Below are 15,849 nucleotides of genomic sequence, written 5' to 3' on the forward strand. Positions count from 1 at the left end.
CGCATAAAGGCTTTAGAGCAATTTATGCCTCAAACAGACACTTATTGTTATGGCCCCATAATTTTTTTTTTAATATTTACATATTTTCCACATTTTTACATCAAAAGCAACATGCCTCTTCGGTAAGTTCTCGATTCATTAATATCATCCTTTTAATCAGTGACATTTTAATATCTTAGCAACCATTATGAAATTTGTCACCTGTTTATTGTTAATGGCCGTACCATGTTGTTGACACCAAGGGTTTCAAATAACCAGTGCTCAATGTCATTAAAATGCACTTTTGGGTCATACGGAATACATTAGTGCGCTTTCAGAGATATTGGTCCTTCTATATCTATATGACCGGTTTCAGTCTGTAAAATGCGATCGAAAAACCTTAGAGCATATGGACCGGTCACTTTTTTTTTGTATATGGACCTTCGGGGTTACACACCGCTATATGTGCACTGTGTTGACGCGTTATTGAACAGCATTGACACTATTTCAGCTTTAACAAGAGTACAAAAAAAAACTTAATTTAGAATAAACGACATGCTAACCTCAATGCCAACGTTAACATTAATACAATGTTTAAAACAATAAAGTCGAAACAATATTCACTTCCATTTTCTATTCTTCCATCCCTTTATCGAAACTCATTTTAAATCACACTATTTTATTGTATTCCTATCGAAGTTTACATAATGTATGATAAACACACAATCCAAAATACGTTTTGCATTCGTTTGATGCCTTAAACATATAACTAACTGTTAACAAAATAGCACGTCCGACATGTCCTAAACATCCAGAGCATTTAGCTCCAACTGGAATGTTTCCTCAAAGAAACTACGTCACACAATTTACGTCATCGTTTGCGCATTCAGTTGCATGAAAAATAAAACTACGGAAAGCCAGTTTAACACTGTACAGTGATACAAGGGATACTCTTCGGTGTAATATAAGAAATAGTAAACTCCACTTCGGTCCCAATGGCATTATAGTGACCAGCCAGACAGCCAAAAACTGTATATGGACCTCAGCCTACGGCTTCGGTCCATATAGGGTTTGTGGCTGCCTGGTTGGTCACTATAATGCCATAGGGACCTCAGTGGGATTTACTATTTCTTAAATATCACACCTTCTGAATTCTTATTCAGTCCCATTATCAATCGTCCTATTAGAGCACGTTTCCGATAGTTTCTTGTGGTGAAAAATGATAAATCAAAATATCAAATTAAGCAGGATAAATTAGTTACATTCAAAAGGTCTTCATCTCTCTACAAAGTTTTATATTACTGAACCATAATTCAAACTTTTGAAGAACTTCAAGCTGACAAGGATGCTCAGCTTACAACTATCAATTAAAAACCTATTGCATCAAAAGCCAAAAGCTTAATTAAAAAAAGAAAAGAAATGTATATAGTTCTGTTATAAAAGTAGTTGATAAGAACAATAATTTGTCACCAGAAGTAGTCTTGGAATTGAAGCATGTAAGAAATTTGTTGATATGTGTTCATACAAAAATGATGACACTTCAATAGAATTTTTGTTTTCTGTTAACCGTTTCCCCCATAAGAAGCAAAGTGAAAATGGATTTTGCAAACAGCATTAAACCAGAACAGCCTGCGAGTAACTCGCAGTCTGTTCAGGTTTTATGCTGTTTGCTGTTCATTAACTATGGGTTGGAAATGTAGCCTTTAAGAAACTTGAATCAAGTAAGAAAGGTCTTCAATTAAATTTAACTTTCTATGGGACTACAAATGCGTCAAAATACGTATCTAAATGGTAAAGGGGCACTTTTTCAACTCATCTATAATTCAAAGTTGTGTCCACACATAGCGAGCTGTTATGGATGCACCAACAGTACTGCTGAACAAATAGAATCATCAATTTGTCTTACTCTAGAAACTATAAAGTTCTGAAATCTGAGCTCGAAAGTCCATATAGCTACAATACCGGTTATGCATAAAGAACCACCTCTCAAAACTTTTCATAAAATTAAACTTTGCTGAGATTGTTTATAATTGACATCTTACTATCCACAATTCAAACAAATACATTGACATGTGTTTAATAGATAATACCAATTTGTTACTTAAAAGTCTTATAGTTTCTGCCCACAAGTCAGCTGGTGATGCTGCTTGACTATAAATCAAGTCAGCATAGTCTATTGTATCAAATGTTGTAGTATATTTTCAGTCACACAAAGTATTTTTCAGCATAGCTGTCTAATCCAGCTTTAAATCTTAGCTGACCTTTGTAAGCTAGGTAACAATCAACTTGAATATAAAATTCCAGAGTACTTTTAACCCTTTGCATGCTGGGAAATTTGTCGTCTGCTAAAATGTCGTCTGCTGAATTTCTCAAAATAGCATTTTTTTATATTTTTTTCAAAGAATACTATCAGAATAGCAAACAGTTTGGATCCTGATGAGACGCCACGTTCTGTGGCGTCTCATCTGGATCCAACCTGTTTGCAAAGGCCTTCAAAATTTGGTATCAGCACTGAAAGAGTTAAGTAGTACCTGAGCCAACAAGGACCAATCAAGGGCAAGTTCTCTGTCCACGAAGCAAATCTTTTTCTACTTTTTGTTTTGTGAAATTATTCATACTGTTGATGTCTTTTTGGATTTTCAAATTATTTTAAGGGAGGAATACCAAAACAAACAACAACAAAAAAATAATTAGGTCGTACTATGTATAAGTACCAACTTCCCATGTAGTACTTACAGCAATACCAAGAAGTAACATCTTGTATCTAAATCAGTTTCCTGAAAATAAGATAGCTGTGATCTATAGATAGCTTGTGAATGGGAGAGATGGGGAAATGAACAGTTATTATCTCATGAAGCCAATTAACAATAGCTTGTTATGAGCTAACAGGAGGATAAATTGGGTAATCACTTGGCAGAAATGGAATTGGGAGAAAACCTCCAATTTGGAGAAAAAGGCAAATTATCATTCTGTTAGAAATGGCTTATTATCATTCTGTTAATCAATGGGAGCTTCTCTGTTTGCTGTGTAACCTAATTAGATAACCCTGTTAGAGACCGGTTGGAATGGTAATAATGCTATTAGTTAGGTGTAACTTGCATTTTTTTCTCAGAATCATTCATCATTCTCATCAAAGGTACAGTTACCCAATTGTCACTGGTAATGGGTGTTGGTTGGGTATGATATGGTTTGCACAAAAAACAACATATAACTAACTAAAAATGGTCTATATTGTTTCAACTTGATTTCCCTTTTAAAAGTATAAGTTAAGTTGCTAGAACTATTAACCCATTTATGTCTAGCGTCTAGAAAAAAAGACCTTGGCAAACAGCGTAGACCCAGATGAGACGCCACATGATGGCATCATCAGGGTCTGCCCTGTTTGCTTAAAGGAATTTCTCTAAGAAATATTCTAAATATAGAAATAAATATACTAGACATCCCTAATTTTGGAAATAAATTGATCCAATTTAGAAGGATGGGAGAGTCCACTAGGCATAAATGGGTTAAACAAGCTTAATAATATCATGGTTGATACTGTGCCTTCTCAACAATCTGAAGGTCAAGAGTTCAATCCACACATTGGAAAGATCTTCTCTATGTAAACCACCCTCGAAGAAAAAGGAAATTAAGGCATTTGCATAAGGTGTCATCCCAGATCAGCCTGTGCAGTCTGCTCAACAATCTGAAGGTCAAGGGTTCAATCCACACATTGGAAAGATCTTCTCTATGTAAACCACCCTCGAAGAAAAAGGAAATTAAGGCATTTGCATAAGGTGTCATCCCAGATCAGCCTGTGCAGTCTGCTCAACAATCTGAAGGTCAAGGGTTCAATCCACACATTGGAAAGATCTTCTCTATGTAAACCACCCTCGAAGAAAAAGGAAATTAAGGCATTTGCATAAGGTGTCATCCCAGATTAGCCTGTGCAGTCTGCAAAGGCTAATCAGGGACAACACTTTCCGCCATAACTGGCTTATTGCAAAGAAGATACTTAATTCAAACGTAAATAATATAAAGGTAAAGTGTCGTCCCTGATTAGCCTTTGTGGACTGTGCAATGAGGCTAATCTGGAACGACACTTTCCAAACATGCGTTAAGCCAAGATTTCGTAGAATGTGTCTCATTTATACCACTTACTTATCCTCTTATCTTACCAAGGATTAAGAATTTTTGAAAAATAAAGCAAACAATTAATCTCAAGAAACTCAGGAGAGAAATTTGTGTTCTTATCCAATTCTTTAATAACATAACACCAAATATAAATATTTTTTATTTCGTTTATGAGCTTATGGCTTTCGATGCATTAGAGTTGAAATAAATAGTTATAAGCTAAGCTTCCTTATCAAGTTTCCTAATAGTTAAAAAAACAACTGCTGAAACGCTGATCTTACACTGGGATTAGATTGAAGAAAAGTGCACCGAGAATGAACATTTAGATAGCACATGTTTAAGGGACTTCCTAATATACATAAGACAAATGTATTCAGTCTTCACAGTAATATATTTTAACCACTAGCCCGAATTATGATGCTTTATTGGAAACAGACAAAAAATCCAATAGCCCGACTATATAAATTATTAATTTCTAGTAGCCCGATTAACATTTAACCAGTCCTGGGCTGTCGGGCTTATAGTTAGCGTGAAGACTGAATGTATTTAACAGTTACTAGTGTATTATTTGAGTAACCCCATGTTATTCGCTTCTCCTTCTGCTCCTATGTTTGTCGCATAATCAATATACAATATAATTGACTAACATCAGCCCCATATACATCTCACATACACAAATGTAGTTTTATCAAGGGCGTTTTGTTAGTAGGCATTTTCTTGAATGACTTTATGTATATGTACACAAAGTCAAGAACAATTAGAATTATATACTAACATACAAATGCATCAAATCATGCTTATGACATAATGCTAATGTCAACATAATAACAAGCTTTCTTTTTTTCAATACGCTATTATAACCAATTAGATTGGGGTTACAAAGACTAAAAGCCAATTTTATGACTTGGTATGCATTTAATTGATAAATGTAAAGGTCTCTAGGGAAAACCTGACTTCATGCATGTGGGTAAAATAATTGTCATACAGCACAGCCAACGCGGAACAAACATATTTCGCGATCCGCGGCGGCAAGGCGAAACGAGTCGATGCCGCGTCAGTCGTTGAAGCCGCGTGAGTATGCGGCGGCAAGTCGCATTTCAACGCGAAGCTTCGCATCTGTCCGCCGAGGCCTGGCGAGATCCGCGACATGATGCCGAGTCGATGCGCATCATGAAATAAGAAATCTTTTTAAAATTATTAGTTACGTGTAGTGAACAAATTTTGAAAGAACAATTATAATAATAATTAAAATCATAATAAATTTATTGTGCGCGGAGTGTTTTAGCATATACATGTAAGTAAAGTTAATGTGTCTGGCCAATTAAGTTTGTTTCCCGCCCGTAGTGTATGTATTTCACACATAAACAAGGTCACGTTATTATGTTTTTGCACATACAAGTGGTTAAGGCTCCAGCATATGGTGGATTTATAAATAAATTGCATGTTGATTTTGCTATTATACTTAAGCTGAGAAAATTTGCAGTTTGAAGCCACATCAATAATCAAGACGGTGAAGACGTATTTGTTGTTTTGTTAACTATCAGCTTATTATAACTATTGTTTGAATATGCGTGTATAAACACGTTTTATTAAGTTCATATTATACAGTTAATATCGCTACTTATTACCCGATAATCCCGTATATTCCAGTTTTAAAGCAAATGCTGGTAAATATTTACGATACACAAACATTCTCCATACTTTCTTAAGTATCAAATACATTTTGGCATTTGTTACTATTTAAAGAGATGATGAAATAACGTCTAATTGTGGCGTTTTTTTTCCCACTGAACACGCGATTTATGCCTGACGTGATGTTCATGTATTTATACAACACAAAATACCCCCACACTTTCCAAACGACTTTATTCATGCCTGCATAATTTTCGCGCGCTTTTTATGAAACAAAGGATATTTTAGCACTGTTTATTTGACGCTAGAATTTGCCAGGTCGCGTTAGCATTAAAATTCATAAGTGTGTTTTGGATTACAAATTTAATAATGATAATTTTATAATCAAACAAAACATTAACAGTTGCGCGTAATTAATTCAAAGATAATTTGTTAAAGCGCATAACGTGTCATATCGCTTATTAAAAAGTGAAAATAATAATTATGCGTATATCTTGGTTTCTATGACAAACATACATGTACATGTTGTTTGTACATGTAGGTGGATATCTTTTCACTCCATCCGCCGCGTACGTATGCGGCGGATTTACTCTGCGAAAGTACGCGAGGTTAATACAGACTCGGAGTCGTTGCGCGGATTGATGCCGAGTGCCACGGCGATACGCCGCGTGAACACACAATTCAGCCGCCGCGTACTAATAATCTGGCCGTGGCGTAGCCGCAGATTATGTTTGTGCCGCGTTGGCTGTACTGTAGATCAGACTGTGCAGTTTACACAGGTTAATTTGGAACACTACTTTCCGCCTATACTAAATTTTCATTTAGAAACAAGATGTTTTAGTGAAACACTATGTCCCCCCATATATTTGACCTTTGACCTTGAAGGATGACCTTGACCTGTCACCACTCAAAATGTGCAGCTCCATGAGATACACATGCATGCCAAATATCAAGTTGCTATATTCAATATAGCAAAAGTTATGGCCAATGTTAAAGTTTGATGCAAACAAACCAACAGACAGACATGGAAAAAACAATATGTTTCCATGATAGACTGGGAAACATGAAAACATCAATTTGATGAAAAAAATCCATAAAAGCCGAAAGTGTCATCCTTGATTAAGATAAGCAGACAGGACAGGCTAACCTGGAACTAAAATTGAGTCGTGTTCTGAGAAAACTTGGCATAATGCATGTGCGCAAAGTGTCGTCCCAGATTAGCCTGTGCAGTCCGCAGGGACGACACTTTCCGCTTTTATGGTATTTTTAGTTTCAAGGAAGTCCCTCCTTACTGAAAAACAAGTTTAGGCGGAAAGTGTCATCCCTGATGAACCTGTGTGGACTGCACAGGCTAATCTGGGGCGACACTTTACGCACATGCATTATGCCCAGATTTCTCAGAACACGACTCAATTTATCACATGTATTTAGTCTGCTTATCAATTTAGTAACATTTGTTTCACATGTAATACAATACTCTTACTAAAGGCAGAAGGGTCAACCATAGACCCCTAACCCCTTAAATCCCTTGAAATTCCTTTGATGCCCTCTTTGGTATCTATCTGTTCAATGACTGTTAATGCATTAATTACATCCATTTGTGATCAAGTAATCCTATACCACAATAATCTACAGAACTGTCAATACTACTGATACCTCTGTCAACAAAATAATCAGGCCCTGATTAGATTCCAGATACTGATGGTTTGAACCATGATAAGAAAATCATAAAATTATTTACAAATACATGTGCGAAGATATGATTCAGTGCATCCTTTCATATTGCAGGTAAGATTCTGCATTGCACTCACTAAATTTTCACATCTTTCAATATTTATTTGAGCCTTGAAATGGGAAAATGGGGCTTAATGCACTTTCATAAAGTAAAACTGTCCCAGATGAGCCTGTGCATTCAATCAGGGACGACACTTTCTGCCTTGAGTGGATTTTCCATAAGAAGCAACTTCCTTTAAACAAATAATACCATAAAAGCTGCATGTTTTGTCCCTGATTAGCCTGTGCGGACTCATTAACAGGCTATAAATCTGAGGCAACGCTTTACACATGTACATTAAGCCCTATTTTCCCAAAGCACAGCTTATTTATTTCTGATTTTTTTTTATATAGTTTTTCATATATGTGCAAAATGACATTGAGCATTGGATATTAATTTCAGTGTCCACTCATGCAAGCCACATGATTTCTTATACAACAAGAACTGCAACTCCATATCTTCAAGAACATTTTCATACTGGAAAAGGGCTACGGGCAAAGGGCATTAACTCCATAAAACAATGCTTCTAATGCACAGAACTCTTCCTTAAAACTAGTTGAACCATGTATGAAGTTTGAAGTTGGTAACTTGACTTATGTATGCCTAGCGTCTACAAAAAAGGACTTGGCAAACAGTGTAGATCCAGATGAGACGCTGCATGATGCGGCATCTCATCTGGGTCTGCGCTGTTTGCTTAAAGACATTTCTGTAAGATATATTCGAAATAAAAAAAAAATATGCTAGACATCCCTAATTTTGAAAATAAATTGATCCAATGTTGAAGGATGGGAGAGTCCACTAGGCATAAATGGGTTAAATAAATTCAAAATTATGCCCCAGACTAAAGTAAACAAGACACACTTGTGGTCAGACAAAGAGACCAGTTGATTAACCCATTTATGCCTAGTGGACTCTCCCATCCTTCTAAATTGGATCAATTTATTGCCAAAATTAAGGATGTCTAGTATATTTATTTCTATATTTAAAATATTTCTTACAGAAATTCTTATAAGCAAACAGCGCAGACCCAGATGAGACGCCTCATCATGCGGCGTCTCATCTGGGTCTACGCTGTTTGCCAAGGCCTTTTTTCTAGACGCTAGGCATAAATGGGTTAAAGAATATCCCTGATATGTGTGGTAAATGTTATTAACATCCCCTTGCATATTACATAAAACCATCCATGGCTTTAAATAAAGGTCGACTATAAACAATATGGCAAATAAACAGTTTTTTGTTACAAAGGAAATTGTTATTCACTGGCTAGATCGTTAATAGATTTTAAAATAGTATTCAATACTGGTAAAATGTATGCCGAAAAAATATGCTTGCACTTAAAAAATAAATTTTGGCTTGATGTTTTGAAAAACTATATATTGAAATATTGAAAAGCTGCCAATATTGAATTGTGATGATATTCTGGATATGCCTCTTTTTTATAATCATAATTTTAAAATTAGCAATAGCTATATCTATATCAAATGTCTATATGAAAGAGGTATTCGGTTTGTGAGAGACATAATGGTAGAAAGAAACTACTTTATTTCCAAAGAATCTTTGGATACACAAGTTGGAACAAACGTAGACTTCCTATTGTACCAAGGATTAATAAACACAATAAAGAAATACATTGACAATTTTGAAGACCTGCCAAATTTTGACAAAAACACTCAAGGACCTATATTACCAACTTACATAAAAAAATAGTAGCCAGCCCTAAGGCCAGAGTTTTTTAATTAAAAGATTTTCGGATTTTTTTCCAAAACATGTCCAGTAGGAGGACGGAAAAAAAAGAAAAAAAAAAGATGGTGACCAAAAATGCACTATGCTAAAAATGTTATAGTATGAAGTTCTTTGTATATTTCATGACCAAAATAATAAATGTCAATGAAATTTATTATGTTCTAAACATTCTCATACAAATCTTTAGCAATAAACACATTTATTAAAGGACCTGCATTTCATTCATACGAATATAATTATAGTTGCATAATTTTCTTTTATCCGAAACAGTTTCTGTTACAAATGAAAATGCACAAACACGCAAATATGTCTTTTGCAAGTAATTCCTTTTAAGACAAAATGAACATCTGAATTAAAAAAAACTCTGGCAAAGTCAATCTTCAAATTAAAAAAATCTTAATCTGTCGTCCAATCCCCCATGTCACTGCCTAGGCACTTTAATATTCCTCTATTAAATCAACATCTTTTATATGTAATTCAAAAATGAAACACGCCAAGTGTTGCTCGAGTATTAAAAGAAAATACAAACCAAAATTTATTAGTTACAAAATTAACAAGATTAAGCTTGTGATGGTTTAATATTTAAAATTGTAAAACACAAAGCTGTACAAGTTTCCCACTACAATCTTATAGCAAAGAGGAATTATGTAGAGATAGAATAACACATTTTTAATACATTGCACCTTGAAAAAAGTGGCTACAGTATGTCCTTCAATGTTACATTTTGATGAAAACCAGATCTTTTAAAAGTCACTATAAAAGTCACATATACCACCTTGCCAAGACTATCAAAACAGATTTGTATTTTATCAATTATAAAGCAATTAACCCTTTGCATGCTTGGAAATTTGTGGTCTGCTAAAATGGCGTCTGCTGAATTGCTACAATTTATTAGCATTTTCTTTGATTTTTTTCAAAGAATACTATCAGAATAGCAAACAGTTTTGATCCTGATAAGACGCCACGTTCTGTGGCGTCTCATCTGGATCCAAAACTGTTTGCAAAGGCCTTCACAATTCGGTTCTCACACTGAAAGGGTTAATATAAAAAAATATATAAAATCATTATGTTTGGTCAGCCTGCTAATTGCAATGACGGGTTTGCCAAATAATGAATATATTGCATATATTAAATTGTAAAATTTCTTAAATAATTTACAAATGGTTTACCTGGCGGATGGAAGGTAGCAGTAATTCCTCCTCATAGCCATTAGGACATCAAATGCATTTTCTTTTATAATACTACGATCCTGTGGGGTTTGGTACTTTAAAATAGCATATATGCATTTCAATTCGCTCTCGACCAAAACATTCACTGGCATAGATGGGTCACACTTAACCTTATCTGTGTCAATCATTGTCTTAGACGCTTCAAGTGAAGCGATTTCGTCGTGTTCATTAACATGTTTGCGCACAACATCGCCAATTGATTGGTCACTAGTGGCTTTGATAAATTGTTTTGTTGTTTTAGCATCCTGGTAAATAATAAGTCCAAACCAGTATAAAGTCATCGGGGTCTCGCCACCATTTTGAATGTTTTCAGTAAAAATGATCGATGTTACAGAAGCACTTATGATACATTTACACGCGATATCGGTAAACGCTTTAAATAAATTACTTCTCTAAAACCCGACACGCGTTTTGTGTCTAAAACCCGGCTTTTGGCACCCGAAAAAAAATCCGAGATTGAAATTATATAATTTTTTTTTTTTGGTTTCGTCAAAAATAAGAGTCGGCGGGTCCGAAAATCTATTTATTAAAAAACTCTGGCCTAAAGAAGAGAAACATATTTATAAAACATTTAGATTAAAAACAATGACATTCCAGCTTGTGATACTAACTGGAATTCAACATTTTTAAATATTGAATGGAAAAAAGTACATGCACTTGTATTCAATATAACTAAAGAAACTTATATCAGATGGCTCCAGTTCAGAATAGTCCACAGAATATTGGGGACAAAATCCCTAATGTTCAAAATGACAATTGTGGCTAATAATGTATGTACATTCTGTCATTTGGAAGTTGAAAATATAATGCACTTGTTCTGGTACTGTCCACATACCCAGGAAGTTATTAAATTTGTTATTGATATTGTTCGTAGAAGTAGACCAAGCATACATATTTACATTACATGTCAGGATCTAGTACTTGGAATTATTAATCCAAAAATGAATGATTTAAATATAGTATGCCTAGAGCTTAAACGGTATATCTTTTATTGTCAAAGAAAAAAACCAGAATTCCTTCAAACTACGGACTTGTTATCAGTATGAAACAAACTTTTGAAATTTACAGAAATACAATTAGATCAGAAGAAGAATTAAAAATATGGTCTCTGGTTAAAATATTTACTGACATCTCATATAATGACATAACCAATCATAACTCATAATATAAATAATGCTTATAACATATTTATTTGTTGTCATTGTTGTAAACTCTGAATTATCAGTTTTCCGTATACAATGCAATTCAGCACTTTCTGTTTTATTCTCATATGTGCAATATTTTATGTTGATATACATACTTATATTCAACATTAATTTAGTTTGTATTGTATAATGTGATATGAATGTATGTTGAATGTACTACAGTTATATTTATTATATTACATTTATGTACCCATCAAAATGCTGTACATGAAATACTTTGTGTTATGTTTTTTGTATGCCCCCCTTCGAAGAGAAGGGGGTATATTGTTTTGCACATGTCGGTAGGTCGGTAGGTCCGTCCACCAGATGGTTTCCGGATGATAACTCAAGAACGCTTATGCCTAGGATCATGAAACTTCAAAGGTACATTGCTCATGACTGGCAGATGACCCCTATTGATTTTGAGGTCACTAGGTCAAAGGTCAAGGTCACAGTGACTCCAAATAGTAAAACGGTTTCCGGATGATAACTCAAGAAAGCTTACACCTAGGATCATGAAACTTCATAGGTACATTGAACATGACTCGCAGATAACCCCTATTGATTTTCAGGTCACTAGGTCAAAGGTCAAGGTCACAGTGACTCTAAACAGAAAAATGGTTTCCGGATGATAACTCAAGAACGCTAACGCCTAGGATCATGAAACTTCATAGGTACATTGATCATGACTGGCAAATGACCCCTATTGATGTTCAGTTCACTAGGTCAAAGGTCAAGGTCACAGTGACAAAAAACATATTCACACAATGGCTGCCACTACAACTGACAGCCTATATGAGGGGCATGCATGTTTTACAAACAGCCCTTGTTTTTGTTGTAAAATACTTGAAATATAACACAATTATAAAAAAAAAAAAAAAGTTTTTTGTTACATATTATAACATAAATTTAAAATGCAAACCTAATATGCTGTAATAGCACTTAGGCCAAATTTACAAGCAGACACATTTTCTTTTGAAATTGTTTTGGAAAAGATCAAAATAGCAACTACTGTTCACAAGGTGCAAATTAACACAACAGGTATATCATTTTGATTAGACAGAACTGCAACAGTTTACTAATAGATTCATGTTGCAGAGTTCAATTGGCCTTGTATTTACTAAACCTATTAACCCATTTATGCCTCAAGCGTCTAGAAAAAAGGCCTTGGCAAACAGTGTAGACCCAGATGAGACGCTGCATGATGCGGCATCTCATCAGGGTCTGCGCTGTTTGCTTATAGGAATTTCTTTAAGAAATATTCTAAATATAGAAATAAATATACTAGACATCCCTAATTTTGAAAATAAATTGATCCAATTTAGAAGGATGGGAGAGTCCACTAGGCATAAATGGGTTAAGTTTCCTGTAAGGATCTTCAGACAATGTGCGGTCTGACCCTCTGCTCTCTGGAGTGCTTTATTTAAGCTTTCCTAATACAATGATTGAAACACTGATAAACACTATTACATAAAATGCAACTATCAAAAAGAACAAAAAATGAAGAAACAAACAAACATAATGCCTTTGATTCTACAGTAAACCTAAAAAAACAATATTATTTCAGTCAGTCTCAAAACAGTTACAAAAAACATCCATCATACTTATGCATAACAGCAGACCAACCATTCTAATAAAATTTGTTTTCTAATCTGAAGCCCTAGAATATTAGCGTCGCCATCTGTTGTTAATAATTCCTGTTCCATCATCAGTAACAGTGCAGGGGCCATACAAGTCCTCATTTTAATTTGCTCCAAGCTGATTATCAGTGAATTTAATTGACCACAAGTGGGCCAGACAAAATGACATGCCTCTAGGCACATGGAACAAGAAGAAGCCATCAAAGGCACACAGAACACATCATCTACAACCTTCTTGCACTGAGCTTGGTAACAGCCCTAGTGCTGAGCTCTGATAATTGAAAATTTACATCTCACACAGGAAGTTTATGAAGAGGAAGATAATGCACTTTTCATGTCAAAAGATCCTACTGATAGACCCATACTGGCTGGGTATCTCATTAATTCACCAGCTGTTTATTTAAACTTGGCACGGATATACATGGTTCTAGCTATTAAACCTGGCTCTGGGAAAACGGGGCTTAAACCCTTTCAGTGCGGGGAACCGAATTTTGAAGGCCGTTGCAAACAGTTTGGATCCAGATGAGACTCCACAGAACGTGGCGTCTCATCAGGATCCAAACTGTTTGCTACTCTGATAGTATTCTTTGAAAAAAATCAAAGAAAATGCTAATTTTAGAAATTCAGCAGACGACATTTTTGCAGATGACAAATTTTCCAGCATGCAAAGGGTTAAACCTGGCTCTGGGAAAACAGGGCATCATGCTTGCCTATGTTCAAGATGGGTCAGTAATTAGCCTGTGCAGTCTACACAGGCAATTCAGGGACTACACTTTCCGTCTAGGGTGGGTTCTTGTGTAGAAGAGACTTCATTTAAAAGAAAAATACCATTAAAGCGGAACTGATTCTCCCAGATTAGCCTGTGCAGACTTCACAGGCTAATCTGGTACAATACTGTACTCAATTGCACTTTTTTTTACAGAGCACAGCTTAATTCTTTGTTACAAGGTATGTGGAGCTAATGATTTTGCACATTATTTTTTTTGCACAATTTTGCTGATTATATTATAATGTTACTTCTTAAAAAGTTCTTCTGGTTTTGATGTTTACATAGAGCTATTATATGTTTTGTAAAATGTTGTGTTTATTCATTAAATAGGGTCAATTAATGTAGAAAATACTGTGATACTTATGTTCATAGATCTTTGTTCTTTTTCTTTTTGATCATCAAATGAAGTTAAATTATGCTTGTATATGCAATGATTAGACAGAAATTGTTTATTGCACATAAATTATAATCTTCCCAGTATGACAGTCTTCATTTTGGTTGTATTTAACAATTGATCAGACAACATGACTTCCCTTGAAAACAATATACAACTTTCTATATTTAACATGGTGACTAGAGATGATACAAGATCATTTAGCATGAAAACTGAGCAATATTTCATTTTCAAAGAGAAATTCACATCATTGATAAAGACTAAAGAGAAGCCCGCTTTTGTAGTCTGCTCTAATTCTTTAATGTGGTTGCTGGGTTTCACACTAATAAGATTTTAATTGCCATGGTGATAAGCAAATAGTTAAAATATAGGTCACATGCTAAATAGTCATGCCTCAGTTTTCAAAATGTGGGCACCCCTTTGATCTCATGTTCTGAAAGTTATAATTATCTATTGTAGGAGGGGTTTAATTTTCTTTCAAACTATACTATAATTTTTGAATACAAAAGTAAAAATGACTAGCTTACCAGCTTTATTATGAATGGGTTAATAACATGTAATTATATTTTATTCAATTCCTTTCATGGTATGTGGTAAAAATGTCGTTAAAGCAAAATAAATAATCTTCCTATGCTTAGGTTTGCATCCCAACATCTAGGGGATTAACAAGTTATAGATAAATTATTGCTTCAAACATCATGTGTTGGATATAAAAACTCTTTGATGTCAGTTTGAAAAAAGATAGAGGTTTTTAGCTGTAACAATATATTTTGGCTACTTAAAAAATGGGTACATATATAAAAATGATTTCAAGTTTGAACAATCCTTCCATGTGAGCCTTGCTTTAAGGGGCTTAATACATGTGTTTAAAGTGTCCTCCCAGAGGCAAAGGCTAAACAGATGAGACACTTTCCACCTAAACAGGATTTTCGTTCAGAAAAGACTACCTACAAACAAAAATTTCAATAAAAGTGGAAAATATCGTCCCTGATTAGCCTGTGCATACTGCACAGGCTAATCTGTGATGACACTTTACGCACTTGCATTAAGCCCCGTTTTCTCAGAGTGAGGCTTATATATCCCAGCTGTTATGCATTGCTATTTTTCGTGTACACAGATAATTAAATATTTGTTTGTTTTCTGCATTTTACTAAGGCGTAATCATGATTAAAGATAATTATGGACTATTTTTATGCCCCCCTTCGAAGAAGAGGGGGTATATTGCTTTGCACATGTCGGTCTGTCGGTCGGTCGGTCGGTTGGTCCACGAGGTGGTTTCCGGATGATAACTCAAGAACGCTTGGGGCTATGATCATGAAACTTCATAGGTACATTGATCATGACTCGCAGATGACCCCTCTTGATTTTGAGGTCACTAGGTCAAAGGTCAAG

The 15,849-nt window shown here is 34.9% G+C and overlaps 1 protein-coding gene across 1 annotated transcript in view; it reads left to right on the forward strand.

Annotated features, from left to right (window-relative positions):
* LOC127863446 (uncharacterized) overlaps positions 1-15,849 on the forward strand; it is a 453,451-nt gene that overhangs the window by 436,779 nt on the left and 823 nt on the right. The gene's annotated exons all lie outside the window — the stretch shown is intronic.

This window comes from Dreissena polymorpha, chromosome 1 (genome assembly GCF_020536995.1).
Source record: "Dreissena polymorpha isolate Duluth1 chromosome 1, UMN_Dpol_1.0, whole genome shotgun sequence".
NCBI classification, from domain to species: domain Eukaryota; kingdom Metazoa; phylum Mollusca; class Bivalvia; order Myida; family Dreissenidae; genus Dreissena; species Dreissena polymorpha.